Here is a 20,690-nt window from a genome sequence, read left to right as displayed (position 1 = left end):
TTTTAACTTTACTTATATTAGAGCAGAGTACTTAGGATTAAATCAGTGTTTCCACTAACATAGCTCTAAAATACATTTTAATAACTATCAAATAATTGATATAGATATGCTATGACTTTGGGGATAATTTCAGTAATTTGTATAACTAAAATCATTTAAATTACCATCAAAAGAGGATAAATTATTAACAAACCATGAGGTTTTACATGTGGCCAGAAATTTAAATTATGCTTCAATAAATGTATTATCTTGAAAAAGCAGTTAGGGAAAATAGGCTCGTCAACTTAAGCAAGATGAAGAGAAGCTGGAGAAAGTCCAGGAATGAATAATATAAATTACTAAGTGATTGGAAAATGACTTAACAAAGAAAGCCTAAAATGATTTGGATTTGTAGGGAACAGAAGAAGGCAGGGGTGGGCATTAATAACACCAGCCTTTACTCAACCAGACAAGTGATACTATGCACACAGACCTCCCGTGCTCTCTGCCCAGTAAGAAAAGGATCTAAGATCAACCCCAGCAGAGTTATCTATGGTTAGGTGCCAGAAAACTTTCCCTTGCCGATGCAAGATTTTGCATCTAATAACGGCTGTAAAATCTTAAACTCTGAAAATGTTTAGCCACAACAGAAATTAACAAGGTAGTCCTTTCTCTACTACATGCAAAACATATGTAGTAAGTGTGGTAGACCTCATGTCCTTATGTGCACACCCTCACTGCTTGGACACACAAGCGGTCCAACTTAACACTAGAGCCACCTGTTCAGCAGAGAGATTTCAGACTCTCAGCACCCTCTCTGCTCAGCTGCAAACAGCCAGAAACAGCAGGAAACTGACCCTTGCTGTGAGCAGCCCTCTGCCAATAACGGACAGGAGTCTGTATAAGAACTCCAGGCTTCCTCTTCCCTCGGGTGGGGTAAGAGATGTGGCAAACATTGGTTCCCAGACTGTCCCAGTGTGATCCATCCCCTCTTAGCCACAGCTGTAACGTGCATAATCCTAGAATCTGTATTGGATCAATTCCTTGCCTTGTTTCACTTTCCCAATATCCCACTGGCATTTCCAGGAATCACCTCCCAAATAAACTCCTGGCACTGAAATTTCTGTATCGGAGTTTACTTCTTTACTATCCAGACTAAGGTAACCTATATTTCAATATATTGCCATTTCAGTGTACCACCCATCTCTTCAGACACTTAACAGTTTCTTTCAGTGGTTCCTCAATTTTTAAATTACTTAAAAAACTTTCATAGCTTCACAAGAAATGGAAAACTTCTATGTTCCAGCTTTCGTTGTTATAGTACACCCAAAATGAACAACATTCAAATAGTTATTTTAAACAAGCCAGCTGTTGTTACCTGTTACTGCTGAGCCAGAACCCTGCTCTTTTGTTTTTTTTTTTTTTTTTTTTTTTTACCTGTGAAGGGGGGGGTGAGCAAATACAAGTGAGATAGTACAGATACGCTGCACCAAACTGATCTTGCTGATTATGTCAAGTGAGCGGCAGGTTATGGAAGGGGGACAACTTCCTTGCTCTGGGATTCAATGTTTTCTTCTTTCTTGTTCACAGAACTACTTGAAGTCCATCTTATCATCTGAGACCACTTCAAATCACTTCACATCCCAAAAGAATACATGTGGCATGCTTCTGGCCCCTAGATCAGTCCAGAAACTACTAAATAATGAGAAGGAATTCCAGTCTTAATTTTCTAGGTGGTTGTGGCCAAGCTGCTTCATTTTTCTGGATCTCAGTTTCCTCAACCTTAAAATGAGAAAGTCAAAGCAGGGGTGCCTAGAATACTTTTTTTAATCTAAGAGGGAAGAAAACTCTGACATATGCTCAATGTGGATCACCTTGAGGATATGAGGTTAAGTGAAATAAACCAATGAGAAGAAGACAAATACTATATGATTGCTCTTATGTGGGGACCTAGAGCAGTTAGATTCATAGGCACAGAAAGCAGAACAGAGGTTACCAGGGGAAAGAGGGAGTTGTTTAACAGATACTGAGTTTCAGTTTTGCAAGAGGACTTCTGGAGACTGGATGCACAACAATGTGAATAACTTAGCAATATTGAACTGAACATTTAAAAATGGTTAAGATGGCCAATTTTTTGTTATGCTTGTTTTTCCACAAATTAAATTTTTAAAAATACAGGTTTAAAAAAACCCATAGGACTAGATGACATTTAAGATCTTTTTCAAGAAAAAAAAAAAAAAAAAGATCTCTTTCAGGTCCAGACTCTTTGAATTAGTATTAATAACAATTATGTAATTGATAATGGTCGTGATACAAGATTCATGAACAAAATTAGAACAAAAAGTTATTTATCCCATAAATATTATGCACAGTACTTGTAGGAGCTGTATTATAACCATTAATCTCTATGATGCAAGGAATGAGCTTCAGTGACTAATACTTATTCATGCTCTCTACAGAGATTCACTAAAATATTACCTAAATGTTGGGAAATCTCAAGGCCAAATAGAAAGTTCTGCAAATTTAAGATGACTATTAATCTCTCTGCAGAGCTGTCACCTCCACTTTGAAGGCCGTTGGTTCCCAGCCAGAACGAACATAACACCATAACTCTCTCATGGTGAAGCCTGTGTCAGGATGAGCTGTACATGTCTACCATTCTACCTTTATTCTAAAAGCCAGTGAGTAAGACCTCAGCATGCTGTAGTTTATTCTTCTTGTCTACCTCTGCCCATGACATACTGCAATCACTCCATGTTTCTTAAATTGATTTGAATTAGCATACCACCTACTCATAAATTCTCAAGTTTCTCAATACAAGATGATGAGAGGCTTTCTAAAATTAATCATTTCATGTCATTTTTCATGTAATTCTGTTTCTTACTGCAAACATATAATCTACCCTAAGTTAATGTATCATTAAATTTTAATTTTTATTCTCCTCGGTTTTAACTTAAAATTTTTAAAATTATTTTAACCCATTTAAGTTTATTTTAGAAATCTATTTAATTAGACACAAGTTAATATTTGCTGGTTTATTTATATATTTTTAAAGATTTATGTATTTATTCATGAGAGATACAGGAGAGAGACGCAGAGACATAGGAAGAGGGAGAAGCAGGCTCTTCACAGAGAGCCCGATTTGGGACTCAATCCTGGATCCTGGGATCACTCCCTGAGCTGATGGTAGACACTCAACCGCTGAGCCACCCAGGCATCCCTATATTTGCTGGTTTAAATAAAAGTAGAAATGGAAGAATAATAATCTGTGGGCAAAAATATTAAAATATGTCTAGTTGGCCAAAGAAGCCAACATCAACATCATTAGCCATCAGAGAAACACAAATTAAAACCACTGTAAGATAACTAGTATATAACTACTCACTAGCAGAGCTAATATTAAAAACATTAATAATTCCAAGTTTGATAAGGATGTCCAGCAACTAGAACTCTCATACACTGCAGGTGGAAATATAAAATGGTGTAATCACTTTGGAAAACAGTATGGCAGCTTTTCACAATGTTAAACACTTGTCATGTGGCCCTACAACTCTACTTCTAGATCTTTACCCAAGAGAATAAAAACATTATGTCTACACAGAGACTTAATATATGAATGTTCAAAACTGGAAACAAACGAAATGATTAATAACAGGTGAAAGGATAAACAAACTGTGATACACTGTTATCATGGAATGTAGTTCATGAATAAAAAGAAATAAACCACTAACAGATTCAAAAACAGGGAGGAACCTCCCAAAAACTATGGTGAGTCAAAGAAGCCAGACACAAAGGAGTAGATGTTTTGTGATTTCATGTATTTGAAATTCTAGAAAAGACAAACGGTCTAAATGACAGAAGAGATTTTACCGGACCTAGGAATGGGGCAGCGAAAGCACTGAACACAGAGAGACACACAGAAGTTATTTGGGGTGATGAAAATGCTTTATATTTGGATTGTGATGATGTTATAAAGGGTACATATTTATATGATGTATAAAGGGTACATATTTATCAAAACCCATCAAACCATACACTTAAATGGCAAACCTTACTGTATGTAAATGACATCTTCCTCCTGGCCTGTTATAGAATGGTAACTTCCAAATATTTTTTAATCATTTTTCACTCTGACTTAAAAACAACTTATAAATCACATACATGTTCTATTGTATGAATACGATACACTCCACAAAACACATAGAAAAATTGGAATTATAAAATAAAATGCTGAAGACCAAATATTTAAGTGTCCAATTGAGGCAAATTCACTAGCTGATCTATAATGGCATAGTATATACTTAGGGGAGAGTTTCATCATCGAAGACAGTGGACCTAAAGCTAAACATAAACCATGCTAAACGTGCATGTCAAAAGGAACATATGGAGCCAACATGTTATCATTTAAACTGGGACTGTCTAAACAGATATTTATTATATGACTGCAGGAAAATTAGGGAAGCCTTCATTCTGCTAGCTTGTTTCTGAAATATATATACTATCTTCAGTTTGTGGGAATTTTTTCAAGCTGCTTGTCCATATTATATGAAGTCAGTTTAATCAAAATAGACTAAATAACCTATTTATTCACCTTGGTAGAAACCTGAAAAAATAAATAAATGCAAAAAACAAGTGAGGCGTTTTGTCATCAACCCCTCTTCCCTCAGGATGCCTCAATTACACATGTGATATATGTAATTTCTTACATTTTAGCCATTGTTTTTTATTTTTAGACCAAAAATAATTAATAGAAATTTAACATTTATTCTTCTAATCTTGCACAAACCTAGGGGGTAGATGTTCTCCTTTGGGGACATCTGATAGTGATAATTTACACTATTCAGAAATTATAGAGTCTAATAAGTGGCATGTGTGCATATGCATGTTTAATACTTAACATGTAGTTAAATATTTTAAGTCACTATTAATTTAGATACTTTAATATCACCTAGTTCAATCATCAATTCAACAAACACTTATTGAGCACCTATTATGTGCAGACAGATCATACGTAGTGGGTTGTACTATGGTGAGGGCAAAAAAAGACATGGTCCCTGGACCATCGATTTATGACAAAGTTCACATTGATGTGAGGTGGCTGGGTGGCTCAGTGAGTTGAGCATCCGACTCTTTGTTTAAGCTCAGGTCATGATCTCCAGATTCTGAGATAGAGCTGTGTCCAGTTCTGTGTTCAGAAGAGAATCGGCCTCTATCTCTCCTCTTCCTCCGCCCCCACTCATGCACACTCATGCACTGTTTCTCTCTAAAGTAAAATAAATAAATAAAATCTTTTAAAAAATAAAACCACAATGCTGAATAGACTCTGAGGAAGAGGTCCATATGGCTAGAGGAATGTACAACAGAAAGACTCAGCCTAGTTTGGGTATCAGCCATGCTTCCCTGTGACTATGACCGCTGACCTCTAGTGTTCAATAAAATACTACTGAACCTGTACAAACAGAAACCAAGGTATAAATAAAGATACTTGTGGGGCCAACTAGTAGGATGAAGCTTCCTTTGTATTAGATCTATCTGTGGTATCATTTAGCCTTGATCACTTTCATAATAAGGCTGGCTCGATTCCACCTCATTAGCCCAAGACAATTATAGTAGCTCAACCCAACACCAATAAGATCATAAACATGTATGAGAACACACTGAAATTGAAAAGCAATCTCAGTTATAATGTAGTAGTTCAGATGGTCTAAAATAAATTGTTTCGTTATGAGGAAAGACACATATACAGTAGATTCCTAAGGAAACATCCATATATCGCACCTTGAGACACTCTGCTCTTTGCAGCCATTTTCCTACCTCTAGCTTCCCAGTACAGTGTTTGATATGATGAATCAACAGTTTTGTCCTTATATCTACAAAATGCTTTGAACGCTACAAAGCATCATTACAACGACTTTTTTTTTCCCTCTCATTTGATCCTGCTAACAATTCAGGTACATTATGTATTTCAAAGACTGAGGAAACTAAGGTAGGCTGGCACTCATTCAAGAAGTCTTCCACAATTGCCCCCCCCTCAAAACAGACTCACCTCCAAATTATACCATGCTCTTCAAGTATTGGCATTCTCTCTGCCATTTCTGTCTACCTCTCAATCTTTTTGGTCTAACCTTAAAGTTCTTCCTATCTCAGTCACAAGAACAGTTCCGGCCACATAACAGATGCTCAATCACTGTTTGCCAAATGAGCTCCAGAACTCAGTTATCACAACTCGAGGGCAGGCAGGCTGAAATAACTTGTTCAACACCAAGCTTACAAGTGGCAGATGTGGCAATCCAACTCACTCATATCTCCTGAGATCAAATTCGTCGGTGTTCCTTTAGCCCACATCTCTAATATTGTAGGGTAACATTATTACTGCTTCCTAGAAAGCACCAACCAAAACATAGGTATGAGTATCATGTAAGCTCAAACATCAAAAACATTTTCCTGTGGGTGAAATAAATTATCTACTGAGATCTATGAGCATTGTCAGGACTTTCCAGTTTTATACTATTTTAAAAAGACGGGTTTTGTTTATTACACTAGCTCCTCTATGTGGAGTTCCTCAACATCTCCAATGCTTTTTTGCTTTGTTTTTTTAAAATGTCTATTTAAAATAAGTAGCTAATGAAACGCTCAATTTCTGTGAACTGTTTTTATGAAATTGCTGGGGAAAATTAAGAGTAATCATGAGTTTTAAATGTATAACCATCTACCAGATCAATGAACCACAGGCAACAAACACCTCAGCGAACCTCAATGTTGAGGAAAAGTCCTGAAAATAAGCACAATAACAATAAAGAAAAATCATTGGTAAAATGGCTTTGCACAGAATAATTATGTTATCAAGGATCATAAACAGTACTGGAATCAATGGTTTTGTCAGTTTCATAAGATATTCAGAAAAATTATTATCTCTGGCAACTAAGGCTTCAGGCCATTCAAAGTAAAAATACTTTTTTAAAGATTTTATTTATTCATGAGAGACATATAGAGAGAGGTGGAGACACAGGCAGAGGGAGAAGCAGGCTCCCTGTGGGAGCCTGATGTGGGACTTGATCTCAAGACCCAGGATCATGACCTGGGCCAAAGGCAGATGCTCAATCACTGAGCCAGCCAGGTGTCCCTATTCAAAGTAAAATTAACTTCCTTACTATCACTTTCCAAAATCTTCAGGAACAATTTTGCTCTCTCACTTCAACCTACAGATACAGTTTCATTCCTTGAAACAAAAACAACTCATGTTTGCTTGTATATATAGTTTAACTCTGCTAGTGATAAGATACAAAGTTAACCTGAGATTCCCAAAAGGGACAGTGCCTTTTTAAACCTAATTATGTTAATAAACACCTTTATATAAGAATTGTCTTTCTTGTATTTCAAGTGCTATCTTTTCTAATGCATTTTTTCTTATTTCACTTTTCTTCTTTAACCTTACTAATTTTAAAAAACTAAAATTGCTAATCATAAGAAAGCACAGATTGAATAGGATCCCAAACTATCAAGACTTAATAAACCATAAACCCCAAGTACTAAAGGAAGAAAAAATATATACAGCTTTGGATAACTATGTACATTTATAAGAAACAGCCTGACCGACTTGTAAACCAGAAATAGAAGCCTTACGTATTACTGTTTCTGACTTTTTTTTTTTTTAAAGATTTTATTTATTTATTCATGATAGTCACACAGAGAGAGAGGCAGAGACACAGGCAGAGGGAGAAGCAGGCTCCATGCAGGGAGCCCAACGTGGGATTCGATCCCGGGTCTCCAGGATCATGCCCTAGGCCAAAGGCAGGTGCCAAACCGCTGTGCCACCCAGGGATCCCTGTTTCTGGTTTTGAGGCCTACCTTTTTGTCACCCACTGAAATTATACCTTTTATAAATAAAGGATAATCTTTTAAAGCAATCTTTAAAAATTAGGATCATAAAAGGATGAAAATATACCTTTTTATTTAATATAAAAATGGTGTTCTGAGATGCCTGGGTGGCTCAGCGGTTGAGCATCTACCTTCAGTCCAGGGCGTGATCCTGGGGTCCTGGGATCAAGTCCCATATCAGGCTCCCCTCGGGAGCCTGCTTCTCTCTCTGCCTGTGTCTCTGCCTCTGTGTCTCTCATGAATAAATAAATAAAATCTTTAGGAAAAATATGGTGTTCTACCTGGTTCCCCATCCAATAACTAACCTTGTCAACTGTAATATGAATTTGGGCAACTTTAACTTTTTAAAGCTTGCTAATCAATTGATTTGATGAACCTAGTTTTCCTCCTAGTTGAGATGGGAATGGCTGTCTGGGACTTTATTCAACTGGATATAACCAGTATTAATGAAGACAAAAATCAAAAGCCACAAATGGACTAATGATCTTTGTTGAGTTTAGGACCTAATTTCCAATACATTTGTTTTTTTTTTTCTTGAGAATACTTTATTATTTTTTTAAAGATCATTTATTCATTCATGAGAGACACGGAGAGAGAGGCAGAGACATAGGCAGAGGGAGAAGCAGGTTCCCTGCGGGGAGGCCGATGAAGGACTTGATCCCAGGACCCCAGGATCATGCCCTGAGCCCAAAACAGACACTCAACCACTGAGCCACCCAGGTGCCCCTCTTGAGAATAATTTAGTTTGCATTTTCTAGCAACTAGGTTTTCACCAGTCCTCCAATATATCAATTCATTATACACATTTGTGTTTTTAAGAGTCTTAAAAATGTCACCAATTTTTACTGATCTTTTTGCTTTATGTTGTTGATCAGGCTTGCTTGCTTATATATGTCTGTATGTACAGATGTATGTATGTATTTTCTTGATAGTAATTATCAAAACAGGAGAGCTGATGGGGAATGCAGAAAGAGTGAGACAAAAATCTCAAAACTGATTTTCCTCTACATTTTTTTCTTTCCTTTTTTTAAAAACTTCAACTCACTGAGGTGAGACAAAAGTATATTAATTTGGGATACTTTTTTGAAGAACTTTTGCTTCTTAAGTATACATAGCAGGCCACATTTCAGGTTTTACTTATTTAAAGGTAAAAGGTAAAATGCTCCCGAGGGGAGCCTGATGTGGGACTTGATCCCAGGACCCCAGGATCACGCCCTGGGCTGAAGGTAGATGCTCAACCGCTGAGCCACCCAGGTGTCTCAGAACACCATTTTTATATTAAATAAAAAGGTATATTTTCATCCTTTTATGATCCTAATTTTTAAAGATTGCTTTAAAAGATTATCCTTTATTTATAAAATAGTATTAGGACTAGTATAATCCTAGTCCTAATACTAGGACTAGGATTGGTAATTGAGCCCCTCTTGAGAATAATTTAGTTTGCATTTTCTAGCAACTAGGTTTACCAATTACCAATTAACAAATTACCAATTAACAAACTTAGATTGGCATTGCCAATTACCAATTAACAAACCAATTACCAATTAACAATTACCAATTACCAATTAACAAACTTAGATTGGTATTGATTTTTAAGTGCTTTTTCTTTTGACAGGACTTCAGATTTCTAGAAAAGTTGCAAGAATTATACACAATATTCCCAGATATCCATTTTCCAGATTATCTGAATAATAACATTTTACTACATTGATTTTATCCTTTTTCCTCTTTTACTCCCAATGTTCTATATTTACGGATGCTCATACTTACAATCTGAGTTTACAGAGGGCTTTAGAAGTTCAAGGCTTGTAATTTTTTTTATTTGTTATTTTCCTCAAATAACCCTTTATACCTCAGATACTCCTGCTTGCCTCACTAGTTTTGCTTGTGGGATTTTTCTCAAAAATGCACTGTGATTCATAAAGCTAAAACCAATCCTTCTTGACATAAAGTATATTATGTTCTTTGCCATGGGACTGCCATGTTCAGTACTGTTATGTGAGGGAGCTTATACCACTTAACAGCTGATCTTGATATAAGTAATCTGACTTCTTTATCTCTGTAGGGCAGAGCTTAGGAGCTCAGGCTCTAAAGTCAGATGACTTGGATGTGACTCCTGGCCAAAAAAAAAAAAAAAATCATGACTGAAGGAAGGTATATTAGTTTTAAAAATCAGGTTCACAACTTAGCACTGAGCAATGAGCCAGCCAGGATAAAGACAGTGGCTCTGATTTGCTCTAAATGGGAAATCCATCAGTTCATCAGGGCTGCATGCAAAGAAAATGAAGCATCAGAGTCTCTGCAGAAATGGCTTGACTGATGTCAACACAAATTTTTAAAGAAAATAAAAAGGCATTACATGTGTGTCTATTTCTAAAATCAGCCCTGGATCAAAGGAAGAGCAGAATTATCCTTTTTCATGGATAGAAAAGATAGGTCTTAAGTGTTCCATGAAATTAACCTTCTGACATGCTGGTTCGGTTACAGGGATTGAGCTTGAAGAATTCTGATGAACAATTCATCTTGCTGTAAAAGTGTCCAGGAGAGGAGATGACTCACAAACTATGTTCCATATATACTTACAGCTTCCACAAAGGCATCTCAGGAATAGATGTCAGGGGCAAGAAGAACCTTACTGGACAGGGTTGTTATAAGCTTTAGAAATGATAGGCTAAGCACCAAGCACAGGGAATGGCACACAACAGGTTTCTGTAAATGGCACTTACTGTTATTGGATTTGTTGTTTCCACTGGATTTCTGACAAAGTTGAATGGTGGTCAACTTCAAAATAAGCTATTACTGGGGTGCTTGGCTGGTGTAGTTGCTTAAGCATCCAACTCTTGGTTTCAGCTCAGGTCATGATCCCAGGGTCATGAGATTGAGCCCTGTATCAGGCTCTACACTCAGTGTGGCATCTGCTAAGAGATTCTCTCTCCCTCCCCTTCTTCCCCTCCCCTTGTGCTCTGATGTATGCACGTGGTCTCTCTTTCAGATAGATAAATCTTTTTATAAAAGAAAAATTCATTATAACTGAAAACTTAAATAGCTTATACAGCCAGACCAGGAACCATGTAGGACCCCCATCTCATCTCTTACCACTTGTCCATCACCCTTTCTTCTCTAGCCATTCTGAGCCCTCAAAAAACACTTCTTTTTATTCCCTCACTGGTTAACTCTATTCTTCAATCTTAGCTTAAAAGTCACTTCCTCTGGAAAGACTTCCTTGACCACCTCAGACTATAAATAATTTTTATTTTGACCTTAAAGTTTGTCTTTCCTTCAGATACTTGATGGCAAATAGGCTCAGCTATATTGAGATCTATTATATTGAAAATGCATTTTTTTTTTTGAAAATGCATTTTTTAGCACAGGTAAAGAATTCTTCTGATTTGCTTTGGCAAAGAGGGCCAGTGCTCCACTTAAATTATGTTCCATCTTGCTCAAATCATATGTAAACAAAAGTGCCAGTTATCTTAAAGTTTTCTACTTTCTACTCATGTGAAAAATTTTATAGGACAAGTTGAACTCTCCAAGTTAAAAAAAAAAAAAAAAAAAAGGTCCTGATGTTGGAATTGATGGTTTGATAAGCAAATTAGATATTCACAGGAAACATTATATATCTCTAGGAACAAAATTATGGAATTAACTAAATTAGTCTATACAGGTAAGTGATTGACTGAAGAAGCCAATTTTCAGCAACTCGACTTTGGAAGGTCTTCTGGGATAGTTGGAATAAATGAGTAATTGAAGTCTCTTCCAACTAGAAATCCAAACGCCAATCAGGATAGCTAAAATATTAATATATTCTCACCTTCATTTCCTAAACTGTTACATCCTACCACAAAACCACACTAGATCCAAAATTATTATATTTCACGAACTGAATAAAACACTGGAGGTATTCCTGATATTTACTGAGAAGTCCTCTGGCATTTTCTCTAATCACTATGGCAACTGCACTCTGTGCCCATCCAGGCTGGAGAAGGCCAATACTGCCCCCGTGGGTCAGACCACGTGGTCTCTCTTCTGATCTAGAGCCTGAGCCTCCCTAACTCATAACCCAGAGTAATACAAAGAAGGATCAGAGGTTAATGCTTACTAAAGAAAATGAGAGCAACTGGTTTTAAAACTAGAATAGCTGTAGAGGAAGGGTTACTTGAGAGTGATGGCAAAAAGACAATGCCAAAGGCCAAACCTCATAGAAAAGAGGGTCAAAAATCCACAAATTACAGGAGTCAGATAATACTAAGAACAAGGAAAATAAGAGTTAAAAAAAAATAATAATAATAAATTTGTTGAAGGTTTATTATATAATTCCAGGTACTACCTTGAATTATTAGTAAACACATTATTTAATATTTGTAGACAAGCATAAGCTTGATATTACTATCTCTATCTTATACATGAGGAAATTGTATCTCAGGCAATTTGCCCAAGAACATATAACCAGAAAGAGCTAGAGCCAGGATTCGAACCCATACCTTTTAACTATGACTCTCAGTCTCTTCACCTCCATAAAACCTGCTTTCCTGGATGAAGTGGCTCTCCAAGAAATAAAAGGGAAAGCAGCCCAATAGCCATAGAGTAAGAGAGATAATATAATAGTCAAAATTATCAAGTGTCAAGGAAAAATCCAGAAAGATCCTAGGGAATATTGTTGGATTTATTTCTGTCAGAAGTGTGCAGTATCCACAGTTGGATGGGTAGGCACCCAAATTTCACAGGATTAAGAAATGTCTGGACAACACAGCAGACATGTACAGATGTCTCAAGAAAACTGGCAGTGGGGGAACAGACTGTGAAAGAGGTCAGCTGAAGAGGGAAAAGAATGAAAATATGAAGGAGGGAACACATGTAAAGATGCCACAAATGGATCATCTGACTCAACCTCCCACTAGAGGTTCTTAGGAAACACTTCCACAACCCTCACTCATCACCCAGTACAGACTCCCTGATTTCCCTTGAGCTCTTCCATACTTTCCCCTACCAGAAATACCCTCTTTTGGTCCATTTTTCTTAGGATCTCCAACTTTTACTTCAGCGTCTGGCTCAAAAGTCACATCCACGGTGAAGACATTATTGATTTTCATTCCCAAGGACAATCTCCACTGTTACTCCTGAGGCACTTTGTATCCAATTCTACAACAATATCTATCCCTCAAGAGCTAGCTTTCCATAGTCAGGTGCCATGTCAAACCCCCTTGGAAACCCTAGCATTTAACACAGTGCCTGGCATATTCCTCTGAAATTATATTATCTTAAACTGATCACAATGATCTAACAATAGACAAGAAAGTATTTTTAAAATCACTTTTAACAGAGAATCAGCACATACGGTTACTCAACAATTTAAATAGTAGAGCTCTTATTTTTACAAATATTCAGTAGAAATGTTCAGCTAGAAGGCCCACATTTTGGATTGGCAGAGCAAAATTTATTTCAATTGTAAATCAGCATGTTCCTTCGAAACACCTTTTTATATTAGATACTAAAAATTAGCAATTCTGGCTCTAAAAGATAAAATAAATACGCTCTTCAAGAGCTAAAATCATTCTCTTTTGTTTTTCTACAAAAAGACATTCAACGGGAATTCATTTTAACCCCATCTTTTAGGACGTCTGCCATGGGTTTTAATTAGGAGAATACTGTCCCCTGAGGGAAGCAAACCAATGGGAATCAAGTCCCAAATAAAAGCAAAGCACAGAAAAATGTCTTTGTTTCTGCTGATTATATGAGATAATGGTCTCAAATGAAAAGAATCCTATTCATGTCCATCAAAGCTAGGATGGACAGAAAGCAAATCTCTTAACCCTGAACAGAAAAGAAAGATAAAGACAGAAATGATAGAGTACACTACCTCAGGATTAGGTTTCTAGACTAGAAAAGGAATCCATTTAAAATATTACAGATTGAATTTCGAGGCAATGCAGTATTCTGTTATGGATTTAACATACTATACGCAATCTTCCCCACACACACACACCCCTTAGTCTCTGTACATTGCTTCCCTCACAAGAATTTTCTCATGGGTATACTGCTCATCAGTTTCTTTCTGGATGTGACTACATACTACATACATCACAGGAATATGGCAAACAGAAGTGAGAATAAAAATGACCCCTTGTTGAAGCTGTGGTCTCGTGAGGATCTCAGGACTACTCATGTCAAAATTCCTTTCCTAAAATCTGTTTCCTAAAATTTGAGGCATCATTTTAAAGATACCCATCATGAATAGATCTACTGGGATTCACTTAAAATTTACCCTTCTTGAATCTTCAAGATTATCCTTTGCCTAGAACCTAACTGGCACCTCTGATCGACTCTGTTTCTCAAACAAAATGTCATTTATCCCTTTGACCACAGGGATAATATACGCACTTGCCAGGATGTACCATAACTTAAGTGGAAATGCTAAATATGCCATAGATTGACACTAACCAAAAGGAAACAATATAGCTACAAAAGAAACAATATTGTTAGAATACAACTATCCTATTCATTTTGTATCTCAAATCATATGTAACAATCACTGCCCAGATAGATGATTTATAGAAAACCAAAGTTCTTATCTGAATATAATCTTGAAATGAATTTTTATCATGTAAAATGAGGTTTCAGTGTCCCAGTTACATACTAAAGACTCAAGAGAAAGAAAGTGTGTCCCTGTGCAGGAAAAGGTAAAGACCATAGTCTCTGATAATAAAAGAAGTCAAAATTGACAGCTAACTTGACAAAAGATTTTTTTTCTTTGAGTTCAAACAGAAGCCCCTCAACCCCGGGGCTCCACTGCACCTGGGAAGTTGTGTTTACAAGAAGTGGTATAGTGATAACACATTTACCCACTTTGACAGAAAAGCTGTGTGCCTTTCTCTAAGGAATGGAGAAGGTAGGCAGAGACTACAGGAAAAAGCTAGAACTGTACTCAGAGGGGCAGTTAAAACTAGGGAAAAAAAAAGTCTTAGAGCCCTGGTTTGAAGTGGCTTAGGAATCATCCTCAATGTCAGCAACACTGTGGAACACCTGAAACCCAAGATTGCAACAAGGAGTAAAAATGCTGGCTGGCTTTACTCTAGGTTCTGCTTTGGCTGGCTGTGGGAAAGAATGCAATAGTGGAAGACACGTTCCTCCTTCCTGCTCCTGGATTTTCAATTCAGGTTTAGGGCAAGTAGGGTCAAAGACCACTCATATTTAGGGTTAAAATGACCAACTTGAAAAATAATCTATAGGAAACTCTAAGAGATCATTCAAGGCAGGGGGAAGGCAAGGGAAAAGTAAATCACTTCTGGTCATAGTCTATAGAAACCCTCAGTCCAAAGTCTTCTTATATTGGGACACCTGGGTGGCTCAGCGGTTCAGCGTCTGCCTTCTGCCCAAGGTGTGATCCTGGAGTCCCGGGATCGAGTCCCACATCAGGCTCCCAGCATGGAGCCTGCATCTCCTTCAGCCTATGTCTCTGCCTCATTCTCTCTGTGTGTCTCTCATGAATAAATAAAACCTTTTTTAAAAAAAAAAAAGAAAAACCAGTTTTCTTATAAAGATGATGATGAGTAATATGGAAGTTCTAATATTTTGTCAACATACCAAATTTGAATATTTTTATAGATTTTATTGAAATGGGCAACCATGCCTATATTTGGAAGCTGAGACTCTATGGTGTTTTGTGAAATGGTGCAAAATTACAAAAGACAGGAAATTTGATGAAGTACTGCTATAACAAGACCTTGTAGTCATTGCTCAGAATTCTCTATTCCTGAACCAGATTGTCTAAAGAAAGAAAGTTGATTTTTGAGCTCATACGGGATAAATGAAAAAGCACAGAAATAATTTTAGAATCCACATTTTACTTGGTCCTTATTACTCAGTGAGATTAGAACCTTTGTGCTTTAAAGAAACAAAACTATATGTTAGATCTTAAAATTTCCTTGTTTTTCAACTTTCTAATAAATATATTATATGCCTCAACAATAAACAAGTTTAGCTATATACTTCCTCACATTAGAGAGGCCAAAGCAAGGACACAATAAAATTGAATCAACAGAAGTAACTACCTTTGACATCAATGCCATGATTTCAACATCCATCATGGGTCAGTGACAAAAGCTACCAGATTTTAAAAGTATCCCACTACACTTGGAAAACTCAACATGACATAGTACATTAATAATACAAAGACTAGAGGCAAGTTAAGAACAAAAAGAAATTTTTTAAAAAATTTTTAAAGAATAAGAAATTAATACAATAATAATCTCATCAGTTGTACAGAATATATCTACAGGGTCATTAAGAGAATGCACTAGATAGGGGTAGCTGGGTGGCTCAGTTAAGTGTCCAATTCTTGGTTTCAGCTCAGGGCATGATCTCAGGGTTGTGAGATCAAGCCCCACCTAGGGCTTCACCGAGGGCAGGAGACTGCTTAGATTATCTCTCTTCCTCACCTTCTGCCCCTCCCCCGATGCCCACTCTCCTTGTCTAAAAAAAGAAAAAAAAAAGGAATACACTAGGGAACATCAAATGTGACATTTTCTAGTTTAAAAAAAGAAAGAAAGAAAAAAAAAAAGAAAAAAAAATGACAGAGGAAAAAAAAAAATCCTTCCAAATAAGCCTGGAAGCACTACAGGCAACTACAGGCAAGTATCACACTAATCCACTATGTGAAATAAAACACTTTGTTGACAAAAAGAAAACGAGAGTTCTCACCTTCTTTGCTTGGTGTGAGGGGATGTAAAGTCTCACCTGCCTTGAATGTCCTAGAGGAAAGAGCTAACTTGAGGAACTGAAAGCTATGCCTGCTGGGAATGAGCCATATGGCACAGCACAATGTTTTCCAAAGAGAGGTCCATGTGTACACGAGATTATTTTTCATGAGGACGTGAACAAGGTGAGTGTACATTATGTATGATTTTCTACTTACGCTGGTGATAGTGATTTTCCACTTCTGGAAGCAACTTTGGTTTTTTAAGGTTACATAGTTAATACAAAAAGTGATTTTAATTAAAGCAGCAGAGTATCTCCACCAACTACATGCAGTGAGATGGGTGGCCGCCTTCCCGAACTTTGGTAAGGCTTGGGGATTTATTCTTTGGTTTAACCCCCAACCATGGGTAATATCATATGGAAAAAAAAAAAAAAAAAAGAAGGATTAAGTGAATTAGAGCAAGAAATACCCAATATTCCTCCTCCACTCAGTTTTCAGGCAGCCAAGTATTCACCTTCTAGGCAGGAAGCTGGAGAAGTCTTCTTTAAAAATATGACAGCCCAAGAGGAAAAAAGATACTGAACACCAGAGGGTCCCCAGTTAAAAAGCCCAGTCAGATGACCGACCCTACATTGCATTCAACAAGACCCACCCATGCATGCAAATCAGCTGTTTATCCTCAAGCTTTTAAATATGGATAAACACGCAAAGATTATCAGACATCTAAGAAAAGCTTCAAAAAAAGACGAGACCAAAAAAAAAAAAATAATATATATATATATATATATATATATATATCTCCAAAAAACTCCACAAAGTAACAAAAAACAAAATCCCAAAGAGCAAAGTAGTTTGAAGGAAAAAGACTATAAAAAGGAAAAAAATTCAACAATTTTTTAAAAATTAGTATCTTTGGAGAGAAATAAAAAGATACTATAATCAGGAAATAAAATGTGATGTTACAAAAAGGAACCTACAGGATAATTTTAAAAAGCTTCTCCTTGATCCCAGCCCTCTCCCTGCCCATCCGCTTCTATCACCTGAAAAGAATTTAACCGCAAGTACCTCTGCCTAAAAAATATCTTTCACTAGCTACTTTTCTGTAATTGTAAGAGTGACATTTGCTGGAGATTCTCCTTGATACCAAGAAATTAGAGGCAAATCACACAAGTCTCAAGATAATGCTCTATATGATCTTTCTCATTTATTTTCTCACCACTCTTCAGAAAAATTGACAGGCCAAGGTGTTCACTAATCCACATTGTAGAACCATTAACTGGCACAAATAGCATGATTTCGTCATTATCTTTCCTAAACAAGCCGAGTGTCCTGAGTATGAATAAGCTCTGTAGTAAATATGTGACGATGAATTCATTCTCAATTTTTTAAACGGGATGAGTCAGATCTCCAGACCTTCAAGATCATTTAATTTTCATTCAACAGTATTTTTCAGTCTCTAAAATACTCAGGCATTTTCTAAATCATCACAAAGGCAAAATCCTTGCCTGGAAGTTACATACAAACCTCTCCTTTATCAAGTACTACCTATTGTGAGCTGATTCTGTGTTAACTATGATTGATGATATTTCAGTAGGAAGAAATAGGAAGTTGTGGTCAAGAATCAGGGAAGCGAGAGGCACCTGGGTGGCTCAGTGGTTGAGCACCTGCCTTTGGATCAGTTGGTGATCCTGGGGTCCTGGGATTGAGTCCTGCCTTGAGCTCCCTGCAGGGAGCCTGCTTCTCCCTCTGCCTGTGTCTCTGCCTCTCTCTCATGAATAAATAAATAAAATCTTAAAAAAAATTTAAAAAAAAGAATCAGGGAGGGGAAAAGAGAGGGACAGAACTCATATAGGATGGTCAAGGCAGAAACAGGAGTAAGAGGCTCTTTCAGAACAGGGATTATGGTTTGGATACTTTCCTTTGCATCCCTATAGCCCAGCACAATCTGCTACATCCACGAAGTGCTCAAGAAACACTTGCTCAGATTAATCTAAGAACCAAACTCAATCTATCTCAGCACCCACTGGGTCAGAAAGGAGAATCCAAATCCTCTCTGGATACAGCTCGGTGGGGCACAGTCGTCAGCACAGGGAAAGGCATGGCATTTTTGTCTGAGAATGGCTGTTACTTACCTGCTGTTGTACTGGTACCTGCTGTACCACCTGTGTAGGCACTGCTGCTTGACTAGCCACAGATGTCTGTAAAGTCACTGTCGAACCCGTGTCCGACCCGGTCTCTGATGTCTGCATGATGGTCTCTGAAATACATCAAAAGAGAAATAACGTTTTAAACGCTCTCCTCACATGACTAGCTGCATTACATGTGTTCTTAAAACCCTATGCTGAGAGAGACTTTCAACTCTCAGGGTACTTCTTACGCCAACACACTGCCATCATATCCCATGCATGTTTCTAGTAACTCGGATCACTCTTTAAATAAATACAAAAAATTACCAAGTCACATTTAAAAAAATCCCCATTAGCACCTCTAATTTTGAGGCTATAAAAGTTGAACTACCTTGAAGTCTACCTTCCTTAGGTCTCAGCTGTTATAAATCAGTTCAATCATATTATAAACTAAGCCCCAAAATATTTCAAGATACTCAATTTTCAGTACAAGAACCCTGACTGGATGTAAATATGTCAGAAAAATGTTATTTTCTAGACACTTTTATAGGCCATTAGGATGTCATCAAAGGTGTGCAATTTAGAATAAATTATTTCTAACCCTTTCCAACTTTCAAACTTACTATGCTGTGATCTAAAACAGAAGTAAGGCATATCCAAAAACTTAAAGGGTCGGGCTCACTAATTTGCTCTGCTTGTGGTATGATATAGTACTAAAATCAACGTTAATTTAACACAAAGATAGCCAAAAGTCAACAAATGTTTGGTATTTTGAAGATGGGGAGGATAGAAATGAGACTTGTAAGCAAAAACATGAAATTTTACCTTCTCCCATTCAAAGTTCAACTTGGCACATTTTTTAGTTTGTATGTGTCTGCTCTGCTAACATGTTAAATTTTGCAGCATGTGCTCTAATGGGCATGGATTCTCATACCTCCTGATCTCAGCATTCCCTTTAACTACTTATATAGTCAATGGAGTAAATATTAATTTTTGTGTTATTGAGCAAGGGAATAGAATTCTAATTTTCTTTCCTGAGGGGCTAGGGGCACAATATTTAATTGGTAGATTAAGAAAAACACTGCATTATGGTTTAAATCTGTGAACAGTATGGTGAACATTAATTTTCCCTACAAAAACTCTGAAAGAGTATCTAGTTCTTTCAAGGAGAAAATTAAGCCCTTTATCATCTTTTGTCACAGTGTGCCCTCTTCCAATTTTTCCCCTCAAACCTTTTCTAGCACCTCATTCAGTTTTAGAAATGGACCTCTGAAGACATTTCATCTACTCTTATTTTATAAAAAAGGAAACCAGAACCCAGAGAGGTGGAGGCTCACTCAAGGTGACAGGAACAGCCATGAGACTAAACTTTTCACTTTGAATCTGTGCTTATTTTTCTTTCTAGGCCTTGACTGTTGGCAACTCTTTAAGTGATTTCATATTCTATTGTTAGGCAAAGCCCTAAAGCAGTATAATAAACTTTACCACATACAAGAGATACAGCAATTAACAGCTAACACTGATTCAATGTTTAACATATGCTAAGGACTCTTCCAAATGCTCTACCATATAAATTAATCCAGTAACAACCTGGTGTGATTGGTAGGGTTATAATCTTTCATTTACAGACGAGGGACCTCGGGTACACAGAGTGAAGGTGGTTAGAAGCTTATAAAATAAACGGGGAAGTGATAGAGACTGCAGCTACCACCCCATTTATTTGGGTCAGCTACTAACGTTCAGCTCCAAGAAGTTGAGAATTTGTGGGAAGGCTAAGCGGTAGGTGCCAGGTCTCCCAATTTTCCAAACGAAGCTGAAAAGTTCAGATTTTTATGTGACATCACCAAACGATGGCTCATTTTTTAAACTGTAGCATTAATCTCCGAGCAAACACACACACACACACACACACACACACACACCCCTCTGGGCTAGCATTAAAGACTATGGATATGCCTAAAAATGTTTGAGAATGAGAAGATTCACTACATAAAATTCTTGTCTAATGAAGA

General features: G+C 37.0%; 1 long non-coding RNA gene across 1 annotated transcript in view; it reads right to left on the bottom strand.

The window, feature by feature from the left end:
• LOC140599385 (uncharacterized) overlaps positions 1 to 20,690 on the bottom strand; it is a 143,295-nt gene continuing 122,605 nt past the window's right edge. Inside the window, exons 2-3 of the long non-coding RNA XR_012002210.1 lie at positions 18,685 to 18,809; positions 1 to 5,242 (exon numbers count right to left, since the gene is read on the bottom strand). This is a non-coding gene — a long non-coding RNA (uncharacterized lncRNA). The remainder of the gene's footprint in view (positions 5,243 to 18,684; positions 18,810 to 20,690) is intronic.

This window comes from Vulpes vulpes, chromosome 1 (genome assembly GCF_048418805.1).
Source record: "Vulpes vulpes isolate BD-2025 chromosome 1, VulVul3, whole genome shotgun sequence".
In the NCBI taxonomy this organism is placed as follows: Eukaryota; Metazoa; Chordata; class Mammalia; order Carnivora; family Canidae; genus Vulpes; species Vulpes vulpes.
This window is presented reverse-complemented; position numbering and strand designations above follow the sequence as displayed.